Raw genomic sequence first — 22,500 nt, forward strand, 5'->3', positions numbered from 1 at the left:
CAATTAAAAGCATGTAAGGACAAAGACAGGACTAAGTTTACAAAAGGTTTTGTCCGAAAAGGTAGGAAAGTTCGCAAAGAACGAACAATAATGCTTATCAATATGGTTCACTCTTATGGTTGATGGAAAGAGCAGGATGTTTTAAGCTCGAATGCTTTTGATAATACGTTTTGCCAATCAGTTGCTACGTGATGAAATATCAAGGAATATTCGATATTAATTGTAAGGAGTATAGAAGAAAATAAATACTTTCAATGGTGGAATTTTATTGGTTAAATCGCCTTGAATGTGATATAAAGTTGAAGAAAAGAAGCCGTTTGTAGATTATTCCTAATGTATTAACATATACATACATACATACATACATACATACATATATATATATATATATATATATATATATATATATATATATATATATATATATATATATATATATATATATATATATATTCTCAAATCAACATCGGTATAAACATATAGCTACTTTCCTTGGCCAAATCCTCGATAATTTGGGAAATTGGGTTTCTTGTAAAATATTGCCATTCAATATCATTTATATTACCAATTCAATATCATGATATTGTCGTCCAATATCATTCGCTTTATCATTCACTTAAGAATATCTGCTTATCTGGGGCAATTCTCTCTCTCCCTCTTGCTCTCTCTCCTTCTCGCTCTCTCTCCCTCTATCACTCCTTACCTCTATCTCTCCTTACGTCTCTCAAACACACACACAAACACATACAAAATAGTAGTAGTAGTAGTAGTAATAGTAGTAGTAGTAGTAGTAGTAGTAGTAGTAGTAGTAGTAGTAGTAGTAGTAGTAGCAGTAGTAGTAGTGGTAGTAGTAGTCTATTACATAAAATCAAAGCAATATAAAACAAAAGCGAATTCGTAGCGATCTATTTGTCTTTACTTAATATTTACCGCTCACATAGTGATTAAAGAACAGCGCCCTAAATCCTTCATCCTTTGGAGAAGATATTAAGAAATTATGTTCACACAGCAAAGATCTTATTTCAATACTTTAGCTGTGCCAGAAAATGCACAGAGATACCAGCTGGTGGTAGTAAGACAGGTGAATACTAAGTCTATCGATCAGACAAAAACTCAAACGTCGGAGCATATTCATACCAAAATACTATCTTCAAACAGTACTTATTGAATCGACGCCGAAAGAAAGACAGAGTTGATTATGGCGGAATTTGAATTCATATTGGAGGAACAACTACCGCGTTATATGTTGTCCTATCCCTTAACAACTCTACTGGCTCACCGCCTTTACACTAAAATAGGGGCCAATTGAAAATTTGTGAAGTCGAAGTTCAAAAGATCAAAATCTACTTTATTATCTGAATTTGCAGCATAAATACTACATAATGCTCAAGTTATTTGTTTAATATAAGCCCCCCCCCCCCAAAAAAAAATCAATATACACAAAGCCTTGTGAGTGGATAGCGAAGACGGAAATTGAAAGAACCACGTCGTGTGTCTTTGTGACTGCGTTTGTCTCCCACAACCGCCTGCCATACAGTGCTGGTTTGTTTGTGTCCCCGTCAACTAGCGGTTCGGCCAAAGACACATTTAGAAGATAACAGATCCTCTTTAAAACAATCAGGGACAGAAAAACTGTCAGGGACAGATATACAATTTGTTCAGTTCCTTCTGAAAATATACAGAAATTCTAGAAACTGTTTCTTTTAACTTATGCGTATTTTGTCTACGTATAATATTTAGAAATTACATTAATTTTGTCTGCATCATAAGTTATAATCATTTTTTTTTTTTTTTTTTTGCTTGAAGGGAAATATTTTTCCGTCCCTGATGTTCTGCAATTTAGTTTGCAAGCATAGGAATTTATCTTGCAACTCAATGAGTATATTTTATCTAGTGATCACTGTATGTGGGAATGTCTGAGTACAAGTAATTCCCAAACGGCACCTATATCTGATATTTTCAGTTCACTTTCTTATCGCTTCACCACTTCCTCTTCTCTCACTCGCTCATCGTCTCTCCCATTATCTTCCTTCATTAATTAACATCACGTCCTGTATTCTGACCTATTAATTATGGCGCGTTTTCCGACTGTAGAAATGTAAGCATTTTTCCCTGGTTTCCGTTGGTGATTTCATTACGGCAATGAATCTGTAATTGACATGTGGAAAGTAACTGGGGAGAAATAACACTGAATAATTACCTAACACTTTGAAGTTACGCAATATACGTTCGATTCTACCTTTGAAACACGTGTAAATACATTTCTATCTTATTCTATTACACTAATTCACAGACTTATCATCTATCTATCTATCTATCTATCTATCTATCTATCTATCCGTTTGTTTCTTTTATTTTTTACTTACTTCAGTCATTGGACTACTACCATGCTGCAGTACCATATTAAAGGGTTTAGCCAAATAAATGAAACCCAGTATTATCGAAGTTTTGCCGAAACGCTAAGATACTGGGGTCGTAAACAAGTCAAAACTGATTGTCAAGCCCTGGTGGGTCACAAACACAAACAAAGCCAAACACAAATATAAACATACACACACGTATGTATATATATATATATATATATATATATATATATATATATATATATATATATATATATATATATATATATATATATATATATATATATATATATATATTATACAAGAATAAGGGCAGGGAATCGTCAATTAGTAATAGAATTAATAATTAACAATTTTGCCAAGTAGTTCAGTATGAAAAAAACCTTTATCGGTAAAATCATTTATCATCGTAAATATACAGGGATTAGCATTGAGTTGCTTCTCCAACATACTGAAAATTTAGAAATAGCAGTCAAAAAACTACTGATTCTAAACTACAAATTTTTCTCTAAATGGATGGCGATATTTATGGCGCACATACAACAAAAAACCAGAGTGAAAAGCAAAAACAAACTTGCCTTTAGTTAATTGGATACGAACGTTTCGCGGTTAAGATATTAATCTATTCCGTCTCATCAGCCCAATATTCTGATAAATCTGAAAGCGTCTCTAAAAAAATTCACGGTAATTTCTGGCCATGCGACGCCAAAAATCAACGAGAAGAAAAGGCACTTACGAATTCATCGGCCAGCGAGTTCAGGCATCCCATCTCAAAAGAAATCCATTCCATGTGCGTCACAAAATAGTCCCGTATGAAAAAAAGTCCCGTGTGAAGGGATTACGGTTTAACCATCTAACTTAGAGGTATCAAATATAAATTATACAAGAATAAGGGCAGGGAATCGTCAATTAGTAATAGAATTAATAATTAACAATTTTGCCAAGTAGTTCAGTATGAAAAAAACCTTTATCGGTAAAATCATTTATCATCGTAAATATACAGGGATTAGCATTGAGTTGCTTCTCCAACATACTGAAAATTTAGAAATAGCAGTCAAAAAACTACTGATTCTAAACTACAAATGTTTCTCTAAATGGATGGCGATATTTATGGCGCACATAGAACAAAAAAACAGAGTGAAAAGCAATCCATTTAGAGAAAAAATTGTAGTTTAGAATCAGTAGTTTTTTGACTGCTATTTCTAAATTTTCAGTATGTTGGAGAAGCAACTCAATGCTAATCCCTGTATATTTACGATATATATATATATATATATATATATATATATATATATATATATATATATATATATACACATATATAGGCACGGAGGGTTTCAAAATAGTTTCTGTGCACTTAATCTTTGGTCAGCCCGGGCTGCAGTAGAAGGCACTCGCCCAGCATGTCAGGCACTGGAACTGATCCCTATATCATGCGGCTTGAAAGAAATCTTCCTCACACTCAGCCAGACGGTTGGATAGAGACTTAAACTTGGAGTTCTAGTTATAGCGAATTTTATTAGAAAATGTTACTCTAGTTTTTTTGTACCGAATCTCTTTGTATCAGTAATTACTCTCATCCAAACTGTGCGGAATCCTGTCACCTTTGGACCATTTTGAATTTGGTCACGTGATATAAATTGAAATCTAGAGGAATGCAATAGCAAAGCGTCTCTGTATTGTTATAAGTAAATTGAATGAAAACTTCATAGGGTCAGTAGAAGTCAAACATCATTTGACAGACATTTCTCTCAGTATACAAGCAATATGTTAAGGACAAATAATTAATAATCGTTGTATCTTATTAAATGAATGCTTAATGCTTACAGAAATGTTTGTATTTTTGTTTGTTTTTTTTTTTTTTAATTTTATTAAGCGATTCTGCTAACGAGCTCATTAAGTATCATCGCTTAATCCGGGCTTATCACCGAGTACCACTCTTGCGTCTCCCCACAGACCAATTCAAAGTTCTCTCGCTCAACCAATTCAAATTTTCCCTTGGCAATCTTCTTTCATTGACACAAATTTGGGATTTCCCAGTGAAATAATAATGTAATAATTATTTTGAATATAAATATATATGCATGCATTCACAAACATAGATGTTCGGGCTTTCACAGACACCCAACACAAGTCTTATGTGTACGCCCATATACGCATACATACCTACATACATAAATACACACATAAATACAAACACACGTAAATGAACACACAAATAAATGCATACACAATAAATATATGTATGTGTGTATATATGCATATATATGTATGCGCATGCATGTATATAATGTTCAAATACATGAATATATATATATATATATATATATATATATATATATATATATATAGCGTAAGTGCGTGTGAGTTAGGTCTGTGTGAGTGTGTGTACGCGCATGTGTGTGTGTGTGGGTGTGTGTGCATGCGTGCGTATATGTATATTTACCATATAATTTAGAGCAGAAAGGCTAGTGCCGGAATCGGTAGCTATTCGGACCGAATGCTGAGTAGCACTTCGACTGCTTCTTTACGTTATAATTTCAACTAAAATTTACCATCATATCGTTTTGGTATCGAAATCAATGCTATCAATTTACCACTCCGCTAAAATTCATGGTCCTGTGCCAAAATTTGATGCCATTGTTCGAAACTATAGAGTATCATGGATTATGAGAATAGAGTATTTTGACATTCTGATATTGAATATCAAATACACACCTTTGATTCTTGAGGATACGTTTTGCACATAACTAATCTGATAACAGGGATGGCTGAGTAGTAAGAAACTTTCTTTCCAACCAGTTGTTCCTTGGTTCAGTCTTACTGCGTGGTAAATTGGTCAAATGCCTTCTATTATAGCCACATGCTGACCAAGGCATTTGTTGCTGGATTCGGTTGAAAGACATAGAAAGAAGTCCGTCGTATACATACATACATATATATATATATATATATATATATATATATATATATATATATATATATATATATATATATATATATATATATATATTGTTGTACTTGGGGATGGTCATATTGACAGTTTAGCCAATAAAAACACACGCACTGTATATTTGGTGTTAATTTGCTTCAGCTTTATATTACATTAATCTTAATCTTATTTCGGCCAGAGTTCTTTCGTCACACTTCTGTGACCTCATATATATATATATATATATATATATATATATATATATATATATATATATATATATATATATATATATACATACATACATATATACGAGTGTATACGACGTTTTGAATATACATATAAAAACTATTTTATTATACTGGCTACAGTCTATTAATACCAACTAGCGATACCAGCTTTTAGTGTACTGAGATGAATACGGACTGCAGTGTAATCATCCCGGGTATACGGGCTATGAGTTTAGCTAACATGTGATATGAGGAAACGTGCGTAGCGATGCATTAAACTATCTATATATTCCATCCAAGGATTTTAATTTCTGTGTGTGTGTGTGTGTGTGTGTGTGTGTGTGCGCGCGCGTATTCAAGTGTCTGTCTTTGTTTCTGTGCTTGTCCTTCAGCACTGCTTGATAACCGATGCGGGTGCGTTTTCGTTCCCATAACATTAGCGGTTCATCAAAAGTACCCGATAAAATCCAGGCTTTAAAAAGACGTGTTGGGGTCGATTTATTCGACTAAAAAATCCCACAATGGCCGCAGTCATATGACTGAAACAAGCAAAGAATAGAGAATGAAGATCAAAATATGCTGATGAGAGAAAAGAAGACATCAGCACGATGCTTACTTGCTTAAAAGAATCCACAACCATGGAAGAATTTAACGTTCGAACATCTACCTGTTATTTCTTTGTCATGTTGTGTGACAGCTGCATGTAATCAATTCTTTGCCTCAAACAGCATTATTCTTTCGTTTTTGTTCTGTTCATTGTCTTATATCTGCTGTTATTATCATCAGTATCCTGATTGACATAATCATCCCTTCGTTATTCAAGAGACACCTTACAAGAATCGCTATAGAAACGTCATAGGTTTCTAGAAAATTTCCTCGCACTTCATTCCTGTTAGGTTTTTTGAGATTTATCTCTTTATATATTCTCTCACCCCCACTTTTTCTCTGTTTCCGATCCATGTTATCCTTTGTATCTTTCTTTTGTTTCGTATATGACAATTATCATCTTCATCATTAATGCTTTTCAAATATGCTTTCTGATTTATTTTATTCATTGCTATTGAAATCGGTCCAAATCAACATAGCTGACGTTATAGTATTTTTAGCAACAATAGCAACAATATTAACTACGGCAACAGTAGCAGGGTTGCATATATTATCAATATCACCATAGACAAGCAGTATATGCATTTTATAATAGAGCTAATGATCGTTTCTTGTAGGCAATGTTGCAACATCTTCCGACTCTTTACAGATACACCCACATACAAACACACATATGAGTGAATGAGAGAAAAAAAAAATAGATGTATTTGGCTGAAGAAATAGGTATTTAATAACAGAATGCCTTGGCTCCCAATGATTTAGTTAACATTACTCAAAGTTTCGTGGGTACGTAGTACATGATCATTCTTACCATAAGTCTGGATGTCTCCTAACAAATCAGATGAAGTTAACCTACCACCTATCATTGCAAAAAGGAATTCATCTAGTATCTCAGATATAGATTTGTGCAGATGTTCTCTGAAGTTGTTTGGCAGAATGTTGAATAGATGCGGTGCCTTAAAACACAGGCTGTTACAATCCTAGGTCCTTAATCCAGACTGAGATGACTTAATATCTGTCTATCTCTATATCTATCTATCTTCTTTCTTTACTGCCCTCAAGGGGCTAAACATAGAGGGGACAAACAAGGGATTAAGTCGAACACATCGACCCCAGTGCGTAACTGGTACTTAATGTATCGACCCCAAAAGGATGAAAGACAAAGTCGACCTCGGCGGAATTTGAACTCAGAAAGTAGCAGCAGACGAAATACCGCTAAGCATTTCGCCCGGTGTGCTAACGTTTCTGCCAGCTCAATGCCTCTACCTGGGACTTTTGAAAATAACTCCAATGTAATCAGTAAAATGTTGGACAATTCGTGTATTGTTCTGCAAATTATATTGAACTGAATGGTCGTACTAATAAGCCATTGATGGATTATGTAAGTAAAAATTACATTAATCCATTAATGTGCGAAACCTGGTCTACGAGTAATTCTTTACCTTGTATATTTTTATTTGTCTTGCCCGTTCCTGCTCTGGTGTACGCTGAAATTCCCTAGAGAACATTTTTTTTCTTTTGTGCTTTGACCGTAGATGGTCTATCTCTAGCGTAAACGATGTCCACTTAGTGATCATCCCTTCTCATATATATATATATATATATATATACACACACATCAGAGTAAGCACGTAAATGCGAAACAAGGTAGAAAAAATATTACTCGAATACCAGAAGTAGGGTAATATACTTTATTAAAAAGCAGCAAAAAAATCACAAATATTGTCACTCAGTTTCATGGCCCGTTCGTCTAAACAAGACTGTCCGACGACATATATACATATTTATATGTGCACACACACTCGCGTGCAAACAAATATATGTATATATGTAATCCCTCACAGCCAAATATGCACTTTTACCAAATTACTTTCACCTCACCTGGAATGACACAAATTACGCAGACTGGTGGAAGTGGAGTTACAAAAGACAAGCGAATAGTAGGACAGCCGACAATATTTAAGAAAAAGTAAGAACAAGAGATAGATGGAATAATAGAGAGAGAGAGTGGGAAAGAGAAAGTGAGGGAGAAAAAGAGTGTGGAGAATGTGAGGAAAGGGTGAGGACGTAGAGAAGGTGAGGAAGTGGGAATTGGTGAAATATTATTAGCATACATGATGTAATAATGGAAAATATTTAATAGATGCCGACATGTGAGGTCTTAGCGAAATACAGTCTCACACCCGACGCCTACATTGTCATATTATTTTCTTTCCTTTATTTCACAAAGCGGCTTAAACTTTTATGTCCGTAGAAATCTAATTAAGACACTATTAATCTGGCAATAAGGTTCCGTGCCATAAGTGAGGTGGGGGTGGAGATATATATAAGATTATAATTATAGGCTGCAATGGATTTAAATATAAATTTAAAACAGAATGCAAACATGATCATACGTACATACAAAACCAGACATATACATACACAATCTTATGTGTGTGTATGTATACACACACATATATGCATGCATGTATACATTCAATCATTAATACATGTGTGTAAAAAAATATATATATATATATATATATATATATATATATATATATATATATATATATATGACGGTTAATACGTGTGTGTATACATATTTGTGTATATGTATACAGATATCTAAGAACACACGCAAGCACATATATACATATTAGTAACGTAGTGAGCTGAAAATAATTTATAGTTAATTGAAATAGCAACCCTAATGAGGGAAAAGTAATTAGCGTTAATGACAATTTGAAGCCAGTAAAAGCAAGTGTATGAACTTGCACTTAACTATGGATTCTTCACGCAGAAGAATTTCTGGGAATTTTTCAGATTAATTCTTTTTATGTACGTTTGATTATACATATACGTACATGCATATATTTATATATATATATATATATATATATATGTAAATATATATCTACATATGTGTGTATGCACGCACGCACGCACACATACACACACACACACACACATCATTGTATTGTCGCATAAATAAATGTCTAATTTTATGCACACATAGGTAATGTAAGACCATCCAGACAACTTGGCAGCCATGTTTGTAGTTGTCTTTAGTGTGTTGCATGCATAATGTATAATTATATGTACATTGAAACCATATGTACATAGACACACTAACTTATACACATATGCATCCATTTATATGTGTTGATTGAAGTATATAGTCACATAAGTAACATTTTAATATGAAGGGGCTATAAAAGTATATCTGAAAACTGAAATGAATATATCCCTGAATATAAATTTATGTATACGTAAATATATATATATATATATATATATATATATATATATATATATATATGAGTGTGTGTGTGTGTGTGTGTATACATGTATATATATATATATATATGTGTGTGTGTGTGCGTGCGCGCACGCGTACTTGTGTGTGTATCTATCTAGGTATGCTGTCATAAAAGTACACATACGCATGTCAACTGGATAAATAGATACGTCTGTTGGACGTGGTAACTAAATATATAGGTGGAAAGATGGTGATACAGCTGGTATGCTTGCAAACCCAAGTAAGCCACGCACACTCACACGCAAAAGCAACAGAAATAACGGGCCCAGGATGGACACCATTGCAGCAAAGCCAGCAATCCCAGAAATACGTTTAATAAATATTAGAAGCTTCCTACAAAGTAACAGCAATCAAAATATTGCATACTTGAGGGATCTCTCTGCAGATATAAATGACGCAGAGATACACATGCCAATATATGCTGCGTTCCGTATAGACAGAAGGGGAGAAAGTCACAGCATTAACCCTCTTATTACACTCAGACTCGGTCTGTGACACTCTTATAGTGCATTTAATGCAACTTCATGCCGTAATATGCAACACTGTATCGCCCACCTGATGTCTCAAATTATGATGGTAAATTTAAAGAATGTCTTACAATGATGATATAATATGTAATAACAAAACTGGATCGAAGTGTTAATATACTTCTGATAGGTGACTTCAACCTTCCCAAGATCAAGTGACCGGATTGCCACATTATCTCAGGAATGACATGCAAAGAGCGTAACCAGGCAGAATCTTTACTTGACCTCACCAAAATGCTTTTGTGGAGCAAACAATACTCTCCCCAACCAGAAATGATATGATAGAACTCTGTTTCGCCAACAATGTAGCTCTTATCCACAACGTGAAGTTAACGCCGACGATCTTCTCAAACCACAACATGTTAGAACTGACGGTGTATTGTCCAAAACCAATTAACGATGTATTCCTCACAAACGACACCCAAACTCTATCTTGTCTGAACTTCTGCAAGGCTGACTGGAAGTCAATTGAGAAATGAATTATCCTGCAGAACTGGCCTGAAAGTCTCTCTATGTAAGACATTGATATGGAACTTTAAATATTCATGTCAATAATGCGAACCATGTGCATTAAATTTGTCTCAGAGAAGAGAGTAGCTATACACAAAGATACCATTCCTCGAGACAGAAGAGTCCTTATGAAACAGAGAATTATGTTCTCCAATCGCGTCAGCGAGAAATCACCCCTAGAAGAGAGACTTTCAGAGATCGAATATAAACTCAGACACTCCCATAAAATGAAGGGGTAGAAAGAGAAACCAGGGCAGTACTAAATATAAAAATAAATCCCAGACTTCTACAATTTCGCGAAAGAGTCTGCATCGATGCGTTCCAAGATAGGGCACTGTCTGAAGAAGACGGTTCACTAATTGCAGACTCCAACAGGTTAGAGCAAGTACTAAATAAGCAATTCCAGAGTGTCTTCCCCCATCCAGTGGGAAACTGGCAAGTGGCCGAACCTAAAGAGTTTTTTAAAGACTGCAGACCTACATGGGAGAAAACAGCCATCGATTAAATCGATATAAAAGAGGAAATTTTTCCAGTCGAAATCGTGTGATTTCTACCAATGAATAGATCTGCAAACTGCTCATTAATTTTTCGATCAGCTACGAGAAACACTGAGTTAAAATTTCTACCAGCGAGGTATTGAAAATATTATTGAACTTTGGGAAGAAGTTGTAAACAGCAAAGGAGAATACATTATTGATTAATTAGTTGATTTATTAAAACTTTAAAAAAAATTAAATAAAAAAAAACTGCGGGAACTTAGTTGCCAATCCAACACGCACACACACACACACACACACACACACACGCACACTTATATATATATATATATATATATATATATATATATATAACTTTCTACTAGTGTTATTGTCCGCATGTGTGTGTGTGTGTGTGTGTGTGCACATATGTATTTCTCTGCGTGCGCGAGCGTAGGTGTATAGGCATGGGTATATGAGACACTGAAACGATGGTTAATATTCATAATGCACATTAAAGTTTCGTTTGAAGGAATGCTCATGTTTTCCTTCTCGCTTATTTACAACCCACTTACAACCTGACGTCGCTGTATAGCCTCTACTCTGAACCAAGAAGCAGAGTTGATATATGTGTGCACGTTCTCTCTATTAATTCACTGTATGTAGTTGATGAATGTATATACCTATTGTGTGCGTTATTGTTGCTAATAAACATTGATGCTAATCTGTTTCGTGAATCTATTTGAAGTTGTATAGCGATAGTCATTGTTTAAGGCGGCGAACAGGCACAATCGTTCAGAAGCCGGACGACAAAATGCTTAGCGGCATTTTGTCAGTCTTTATGTTCTGAGTTCAAATTACGCCGTGGTTGACTTTGTTTTTTATAATTACTGGGTCAATAAAATATGTACTATTCAAGTACTGCCGTCAATGTAATAGACTATCGCCACTCGCCTCAAAATTTAAAACTTATTGTAGAAATAATTCAGCCATTGCTTAGCTCGTTGATCCACTGTACAGGGGATTTGAGATCAAAAAGCGTTCCTCATAAACCATCTTATTTTGATTCGGACGTAGTGTTGCATCAAGGACTATAATATTTAATTTCTACTTTCTTTTCAAGAACGTGCCATGAAATTTGAAGTACATTTGATTGATACTTTTTGGAGATCGTATTTTATTTTCATATCGAGATTTTCCTCGTGCGTTTGTGTGACCTAATGTTTTTGTGTCTAATTACATTTCAGTCACGTGTGTTCTGTTCTTCAATAGTGTGTGTGTATGTGTGTATGCGTGCGTGCGTTAAATTAAGTTTGAAATACTGATTGTATTCATTTTTTTGTATCCTAATGAAAACGGAACGAACTGTTACAGAAGATGTTACACCATAAAAAGCAATAAAACCTTATGTTCTGATATTGTTGTTGTGTAGTAACCATCTGGCCTTTTTTTCGATTGAGCCCACCCAATAAGGGAGGCCCTCTACGTGTTTATTCTGTTCACTAAAAATAGTAGACACAACTCCCTAAAATATCACCAGCTAATCTTAGAACAGAAGAAAACACAAGAAAATATGGCCTTAGATTCAGTATTTAACCAATATGTGGTAGCCATGCCATGGATAGAATATGTGATCATAGGTCTTCTCAGCCAGAGCGGATTTGGAAGTAAACCACAGCAGCAATAACTCTGATAAAACAAAACATTTCAGCGGTGACCATTCCACCCTTTTTGGTTTTGAAAATTACATTGTGAATTCACGTGGCCTAGTAGTTAGGTTGTTGCTCTGGTGCACGAAAGATAGAGGTTTAGAGTCGCAGAACGATGCTGCGTAGTGTTTTTGAGCAAAACATTTCGTTTCACATTGCTCTAGTCTGACTCACTTGTAAATAGGTATTGAGATCTCATAAGTTTGCAACGGACAGGCGTCGCGTTTAGATGGGAATGTTGCCCCCTGCCCGCTGTCCCGCCTGTCCGCCTAGCCAGTAGAGTAACATCATTTGAAACTTACACGGCGAGGAAGCACATCGTGACTATCGGTGAAGAATAACATCCGATGGTCTGGTCGATACAGTGAAGACTCTATTATCTGATGGATTCTTTTTTCTTCTCAAGATTGCGCAGTAGAATAGTTGTTATTTCTAGGAGAAAAGTAACGACTTTATGAAGAGGATCTCATATTGATTGATTTTTTTGAGAACAATAGTGATGGAGCTTAGCATCATGAAAAACTATCAGTTCAATAATATTCCTTCTACTAAACCTTTTCAAGTGAAAAATTCCAATATACTGGAGCAGAACTCCATTTTGGAAAGAAATTAGTGTTTTGCACTTTGTATTGAAGAATATAAGAAGGTCATAGCAAAAACCTTGCTGGTAAATGGTCAAAAGACAAGGTTACAAAAGATATGGAAGATATGGGAGAAGAAATATGGGAGGTTTAGAATAATAAGAATTATGAGGATACAAAGGAAAGTGTATTTGTGGGGAAGTGTGTAGTAAGATCAGTTTACTTGTTTGTATATATGAGTCTTATTGAAGGGTCACAAAGGTGAATGTCAGTTGAGATTTATCAGGATGAAATAAATCTCCGATGGAGGCGGGGCATTTAGTGTCTAATGGCCGTGATGACAACTGTACAACATTAATATCACCGGCATATCTCGAGCCCCACTATCAAGGCCACCAACACCACCTCAACCACCACAAACTCCATAACCACCACCACTACTACCGCCACTGCTGCCACGACCACAACCACCACCACCACCACCATCATCACCTCTTGTACCGCCACTGCCACAACAGTCATCTTCAAAGACCACCACAATTACTCTAAGTATAATCAATTCGCACTGTCGCAGTACCAGTAATCACCACCGTCATACACCACCTCTAACCACCACTAACGTTTTAACTCAGCATCAAACTGTTTATTCTTCTTTAATTATCAATCCCTCCCTCTTTTGTCTGTCCCTTCTCTCTCTCTCTGTCGCGTTCGTTCTCTCTCTCTTTCGCTCTATCTATCTCTCTAACACCCACACCCACACGCTAACATCTCCACTTCGGTTAAATGAACGAATTTTAACCACTTCTACCGACAACACTAACCTAACTGTAACCAACACTTCCATGGAACTCACACGTCTAACTGGACACAGAAAAATACTTAACGTGCTTTAAACGCCAGCAGGAAAACACAGCTAAGTTTCCCAGAAAACATTCTTTACAATCGTAAGTTAGAGAACGCTTGGATATATATACATAGATAAGCACACACACACACACACACACACACACACACACACACACACACACACACACACACAGAGTCATATTTACACTCAAATATATATATAAATTCATAGTATATACCAGATTGAATTAAAAGTTGTTCTCTTTTTTCGTATTTCTAGCTTTAATTAATAGTTCAGAAATGTTACATATGTAAAGCATTTATTAATCAAAATATTCCGGGATATTCTGTTTTCTATTGCCATCGCTGCGCCAGGAACTCTTATTTCATGCTCACACCACTTGGCCGGTAAGAAGGCAAAAGATCTCCCTACTCTCGCTTTCAGCCTCATCCAGATTGTTGAAATATCCGTCACTGCAGGAATTAAGCCATGGCTCGGAAAACGCGGTAATTTGATGGTGTGAGGTCTAGAAAGCTGACAGGGTGAAGCAGCACTTTCAGCCCCTGAAGTTACTCAAGCTTGTACTTGATCACATTTGCAATATGTGTTGGGCCATTGTCAAGCTGTTGGATCGCACGTCTTCAAGTGACCGATACCAGGTAGTGGGCTTTCAAAGCGTTATAAACTCGCTGCAGTTGTTGAGCAAAAATAGCAGCAGCCCGTCGAAATTGTAACAAACAATATGACCTTCTGTTAAAATTGCCCTTCTGTGACAATAGGTTTGAAAACTGGCTGGAACGAAGCCACTGATTTGTCTTCTCAGGATTACTAAAATAGCTTCATTTTCATCTGCAGTGACATTTCGACGCCCAAAACGGGGAACTCGAGGATTTGCCAGCAGTTGTTTTGCTTTGCTCACATGTCGTTGCGCCAGATCATTGTAGGTTCATGAGGAGTTTCCCGACAGTCTGTTTACAAGGGTGAGCATAAGATGACTCTAATAGCAACTTTTCCACCACTCATCATCAAAGCTGTCTAAATAAAGAATAACTAATTAATGATTGTATTTTATATGTGAAAATAGAGAATAAAAAGAATTCAGAATAAACAATTCAGCAAGAATTGAACAAATTGTGCCAAATTACCGATATAATATGGATATACAAACAGCCAAACATCATCATTGGAAAACCCAAAATATAATCTTTAGATTTAACCTTGTATATGTGTGCGTTGAGTGTGTGTGTGTATGTGCGTATACTGTTATGTATGCAGGTAGGTATGTATGTATACGCATGTGTATTCGTGTGCATGTGAATGACTGTCTGTGAGTGTGTATGTGTATATATGTATATATCCATGTGGGCAAAATCAGTTTATAAAGGTGCAGAAATTGCTGTGCTTTAGAAGTTCACTTCAAAACAGTATGGTTTCGGGTTCATTGTAGCTTTGCCCCAACTTGGGTAAGTGTACTTTCCTATAATTCCACGATATATGTAAATAATTATCTATTGAATTATAAGCAGCTCTTTTAATAGAAACACTATCAAATTAAATGGTATATATATATATATATATATATATATATATATATATATATATATATATATATATATATATATATATATATATATATATTTATTTATTTATTTATTTATTTATTTATGGGTTTCAGCCAAGTGGCTGTGGTCATGTTGGAGCACCACCGTGACTTTCCGTCTTTATGCTTTGCTCTCTTCACGTTCCTTGCATGGCTCTTCTCCTCCACCTGATATAGTCCAATCAAGAGTTTTGATGGCACATCTGGTGTATAAGAGAATTTGACATCGCTGCCCTAAACTGTGTCTCATTTCGAGCCATTGGTACGTCTGGTATCGTGGAGAGGAAAGCGTCGAGTTTTGTTTTGAAGACCTCTATATATGTCTATATATAATGAGCTATGCTGTTTCCCCACAAATCTAAGTTTAGTTATGCATTGGATCAGGCGAAGCGATATATAACCTGTAGTTCCAACCAAGTTGGAGGAAATTGCATTCAAATACATAAGATAGAGTAAATATATATTGTTCTATTGAAACTGAAAATGTCACAAATTTTAACTCAGTGTTTCATGTAGCTGATTGAAAAGTTAATGAGCAGTTTGCAGATCCAGTATCCAAAATACAGGTGCAACTTCATACCTGTTATCGTTGGAGCTACAGGTTATATATCGCTTCGCCTGATCCAATGTATAACTAAACTTGTATCTGTGGGGAAACAACATAGCTCCTTAATTCATAAGCTACTCATGACTGCAATATCTGAACACTTCGAAAGTTATAAGGGTTTCTAACGATTCAAAGATGAACTTTTACACAAGAAACAATTTCCTATTCTTTAGAACCTTGAAACCTTCAAAAATAAACTAAAAAATGAAGAGTAAGAGGGAATAGCACATATCATACATACAAACTCACCCATATATACATATAAATAAACGCGCACACGCATAGACATGCACACACTCACATACACACATATGTATTTGTATATGTATATGTATGTGTATATATACATGAACAGATACACGTGGATTATAGGTATACATATATATCATACATGCGCGTGAGTGTGTATATGTGTGTGTGTAAATATATACTCGCGTATATTTATGTATATATATACGTGTATATGTATGTGTGTGTGTGTCTTTGTTTAGATATATACATTTTTCTTAGGCATTGCGAGAAAAATTTCCTGGTGTTTAAATCAAAGTATGTATGCTTCCGAACGAAGTGTCAGACGAATAGAGATCCGTTATAAGAAAAAGTGATGACAAATGAAAGCGATGGTTATGTTGTGAATTGCATTAATTTAGAGCAATTTCTACCATACTATGCAGTGTTCCTGAATAACAGCCTATAGTTTTAAATATACACTTTTTTTTATATACATCACTAATGTGATGCTTTTTTCCAAATAAATTGCACTTCATATTCGAGGCTCCGACGAAGTTATACGATGTTATCCTGGCACTCATCTATAAGACCACTGCATTCTATAGCAACAACAGCTGTAAGCTAATGAGGTTCACTTAACTATCGTCTTCCTTAGTCATTTCTTGCTCTAACACGTACACACACAAATACATACATACATACATACATGCATACATGCATGCATGCATGCATACATACATACACAAAACGTCTGTATACTTGACCAAGCTTCAAAACGCAATATCTTCACATTAATGTATTGCACAGACCGGAGACAGACTCTCTACACTGTCACACATTCTGGTAGAAACATCAGCATTGATCTTTGCCATATCAAGACCTAACTGTGTTGAATAAATAAGTGCATTAAATATTCATAGTCCTGTGCATCACAAAACAGAAGAGAAGGCCACAACTGGAATAACTTTTGATCGTAGAAATGCTTGGTCAAGGTTAAGCTTAGGCTAAACACTATCACTACATTATTACCACTATAACCACCAATACCATCATCACCACCACCACCATCGCTGACAACAATAAAGACAACAACATCGACACCGACAACCGCAACAAGGTAATAGTAAACTGCACTGTATTTCATTGCATTACACCCAAAAACCTTATAATACTTCCTAGCTGTCCCGCCTCCAATCCATAAAACATTTTACTACGGTAGCGACAACATTAACAGCAGTTTTAACAACCACACACACACACACACACACACAAACACACAAACACACAGAGACGAGAGTTACTTCTGTCGAAAACTATTATTGTCATGCTTATTTTCCCCTTATCTCTGGAAAGATAAACATGCCGGTCAACTATATTCCACCACTTTTCATTAAAACTGGCATTGGGCGAAGCAACTGTACAGGAGGGAAATTTAAGGTCACAGGAGAAGAATTGGCATGACCGTGAAAATGTAATGAAAGATGAACAGGAAGATGTCTTGTCTACCATTTTTCAAAATATTGGTCTTGAACGAAATTTCCCGGTTTTCTTTATTTCTTTCTTAGAATATGTTTACGGTTCTGCTAACGGGCACTTAGATCGATCCATATCCCATATACTTCTATTGCTATCTTAGATTGTATGTTAATCTTTCATAAACTCACCCACCTACTACGGTTTCGGATTATTCCAAGACAGATTTCTTGGTATAACTTACTTACAAATTTAAACAATAAATTAAATCTAATATCACTTGACATTCCTTTTAACACATGCGGCTGAAATAAAGTAAACACCAATAATAAATTGATGGAGTGATTACATACATTATTATACAACCCGGTTAGATTATTGATTTTGTTGGGTAGAAAATGTTTCCTTTTAAAATAATTTTTCTAGAGTTACGGTGGTGTTTTTAGAGATGTTTATTTTGTTTTTGTGTTCCATTTAAGTGGAACAAATTTGTCTTTCAAAATTTCCAAGTTGTGATGAAAGGAGACCTTTCCATGCAGTTAACTAAATTTCATAGACGAGCCCTTATTGACTGAATACCTAGCATATGCTTACACACATGTGGATGCATGGATTGGTACCTGAGTACATATATATATATATATATATATATATATATATATATATATATATATATATATACCTTTTCAAAATGAAACTACATGTGGTTCGTTGTTGATTTTTTTTCCTTCGTCTTCCTTTTCTTTTGGACTTTCCTCTGTCTCGTGTTTCTGAAAAAGAACTTTGCTCGAAACATAAAGCTACCTTTCTTTCCTTCTCTGATCGTCTGCTAATACTTTACATGCACTATGACCTCACGCTGTTTTTTTTACTTGTGCTTTTCTTCGTTCTTTTTCGGGGATTAATCATATATATATATATATATATATATATATATATATATATATATATATATACAAGAAATGAGGGCAGGGAATCGTCAATTAATAATAGAATTAACAATTAACAATTTTGCCAAACTACTTGGCAAAATTGTTAATTTCATTATATATATATATATATATATATATATATATATATATATATATATATATATATATTTGCATACGAACATAGTGTTACTTGTTCCAGTCATTAGAATGCAGTGAAGCTTGGGTAACGTCTTGAAAGAATTAATTGAACAAATTGAACGCAGTACATATTTCTTTGTTCGAATCTAGAACTTTTTTCCCTTCATTTGTCGAGACGCTAATTTACGGAGAAGCAAACAAACCAACACTCATTGTCAAGTGCTGGTGCAGACCAAAAACAACACAAACGTATTAAACATACACATAGCTACACATACATATGCACTAACGCATATGCATGTACACCACGAGATACTCTACATTTACTCCATGGGATTTGGTAGTCCCGGTGCTAAAGTAGAAGATACTTGCCCGTTCTGTAATTTTGATGTAGTTTTCATTGCATTGTGGGCATGTGATGCAGTAGATGAGGGGTTTTTTTGTCTTACACTTCATGTTTGCATTCACTTTTAATCCCTTCCCATTCTTAAGTCTTTTGGTTGTCCCTTGATCAATTAATTTGCATGTCCCACAACGGGGATCTCCACAGCTGGTTGTTTGTATCGCTTCTTTTTCAAATGTGAATCTTGCCTTTATTAGGAGTCTCTTGAGGTTAAATGATTGTCTTCGACTGTTGCAAATTTGTAACTTAGTAATTATTCGTTGGAGATTTGGTGATTGATGTAGAATCGGGAGGTATCGTTTGGCTGAGTGCTGGATGTTGTGGTTTCTAGGATTGTGGTTGACTACAAATGGCATGTTTGTGAATTTGTGTTTGTATCTTTATTTTCACACCTAGTCTGGGTGTTTCTCTCGTAAAGTAGAGATCAGGATTTCCTTTGCTTTTTTATGGCATGTTGAATTAACTTTTGTGGGTATTTTTGTTTCTGAAGGAATATAAGTTCTGTCTCTCGTCTAAAAGTATCCGTGACTATTGAGCATATGTGACTTGTCATATTAAATGGTATGTTCCTTTTTTGTATGGGAAGAGTGGCAACACCTAAAATTTAAATACTGGTGTGTATCTGTGTTCTTGTAGTAGAGGACAGTTGTAAGTGCCTCATTTTATTTAATTGCCAGAATATCCAGAAAAGGGTTTTTTTTCATTAATTTCGATAGCAAATTAGATTCAGACATGAATGCTATTTATTAATTTAAGAAATTTTGTAAGATCCTTCTTATTTCGGTTCCCAAGTATGAAGCAGTTATCTAAGAATTGTTTTCAGTCTCCTATGAGGTACGTTGGAAGTGGTGGTCAAAATTAGTTCTTGATAGGGTATAGATTTTTCATTTAGTAATCCCATTACTCGTGTGGAAAATATTGGTGCGACTTTCTTCACCAGTGCAGTGCCTTGTATTTGAGGATGATATTGATTATCAAAGACGAAGTAGTTGTTTTCCAGCACTCTCTGTAGACCTTCAAGTTTAAATTCTTTTTGAGAATCTCTCGTAAATTTTTTGTGAGTGCTCGTCTATCCAGAATTCTACTAGTTCTAGTCCATATATATGGAGAATATCTGCCCAGAGACTAGATATGTCAAAGGTAACTCGTACTGTCACTTAATCTACCCGTTCTTGGATATAGTTTCAGAAGTCCATGTCACGTCTGATGGAATTGGGAACTAATCTGCATAAAGATTTTAAAATTATGTCAAGCAAGTTACTTAAATCTTTCTATATGGATTAGACAGGTCTTTTAAGCTGTTGTTGATTTGTTTGGAATTTTGGATTTTAGTAAGTCCATAAAAGTTACTTGTTTTCACGTCAAAATTTGTGAGATAATCTAACTCCTTTTTCTAATGTCATCCTTGAAATTGTTGGCAAATTTCGCAGTTTTGCTCATAGTTCGTTTATCAGCGTTGTTATCTAGTTTTCTGTAGAATTGCAGGTCACTGATATTGTTGTAAGACCATTTCCCTGTAATGGGTCGTCTTGTCCATTTTACAATGGCTCCTTAATTGTCATCTTCTTTAATAAATATAGATGAGACTTCTTGGAGACATTGTAATGTATTTAGTTCTTCATCTGCAATATTTTGTTTTACAGGGTTTACTGGCATGTTTGAGTTAGCAAAACACTTCAAGCATATTATATATCTTCCAGGTGCTTGTTTCTGTTTGTCGGAGGTTTAAAATCTGATTTGTTCTCCACAGGAGATGGATTATCGTTGTGATTGTTCAGAAAGGATTCCCGTAGGCAAAGGTTTCTGCAAAATACTCCGTATCTTTTATAAGGTCTGTTGTGTTCGATTTGGAAGTTGGTGCGAATTTTAGACAATATTGCAGAAATACTTTTATCACTTTCCATAAGATTCCATTGTGAGAGGTTGATTATTTTGGGGTTATATATGTTTGTGTGTGAGTGTGTATTTGTGTGTGTATGTGTGTGTGCGTGCGTGTGTGTGTGTATGTGGGTGTGTGTGTGTGTGTGTCTGTGTGTATGTATGTGTGTTTGTGAGATTGAGCATAAACATATATGTATACCGCCACATTCTGTAGGCAAATAAACTTTACTATTTGCTACTGTTATTGCTGTGAGATTTAAAACAAGTTACGTATATACATATATATATATATATATATATATATATATATATATATATATATATATATATATATATATATATATATATATGGGAGAATATACAAATAATAACAACAGACGAGGACAGGTGGTGTAAATAACAAAAGGATATATTAGTATGACGCTCGGGAATACGGAAAGTCTTTGACGTTTCGAGCTACGCTCTTCAACAGAAAGAATACAAGGAGAAAAACACGGAGATACATACATACATATATATATATATATATATATATATATATATATATATATATATATATGGATATGAACGCACACAAACACACACGCAAATACAACAACGCACATACACTCACACACTCACAAACACATGCACGCACACATGCACACACACACACACACACACACACACAAACACACACTTATATATATATATAGATGCACATATATATGTGTAGGTACGAATTGTTAATCCTATATTTAGTATGTGCGAAAAGTAAAGAATAAAAGAACAACAATACCACAGACTAAATATATAGGGCATATAAAATACATTAATATTTCCACTAGATGATATGTAAAACAAAAACAAAAACAAAATGTTTGACTTTCATGCCTTTACCTTTTGATTTCCGCGATAGACTTCGCCTTCAGCCCCTTGGGATTCATAAACAAAACACAATGAAAAAATATATAGCGTACTATGGTCATTCTATTAAACAAAGCCCTCCTTCAACTGAGTAGCTTTGTACTTTGTTTAGGAAACACTTTATCTGATCTGATAAGAGGATTGCAATCGCAAAGTTTATATGAATGAAAGGGAGTAAATGTTTGTGGGAGGATCATAAGGTTTATGGGGATATAAGACAGAAAAAGGTATTAGGAAGGTTGTA

Source organism: Octopus bimaculoides, chromosome 6 (assembly GCF_046866305.1).
Source record: "Octopus bimaculoides isolate indiv1 chromosome 6, ASM4686630v1, whole genome shotgun sequence".
NCBI lineage: Eukaryota > Metazoa > Mollusca > Cephalopoda > Octopoda > Octopodidae > Octopus > Octopus bimaculoides.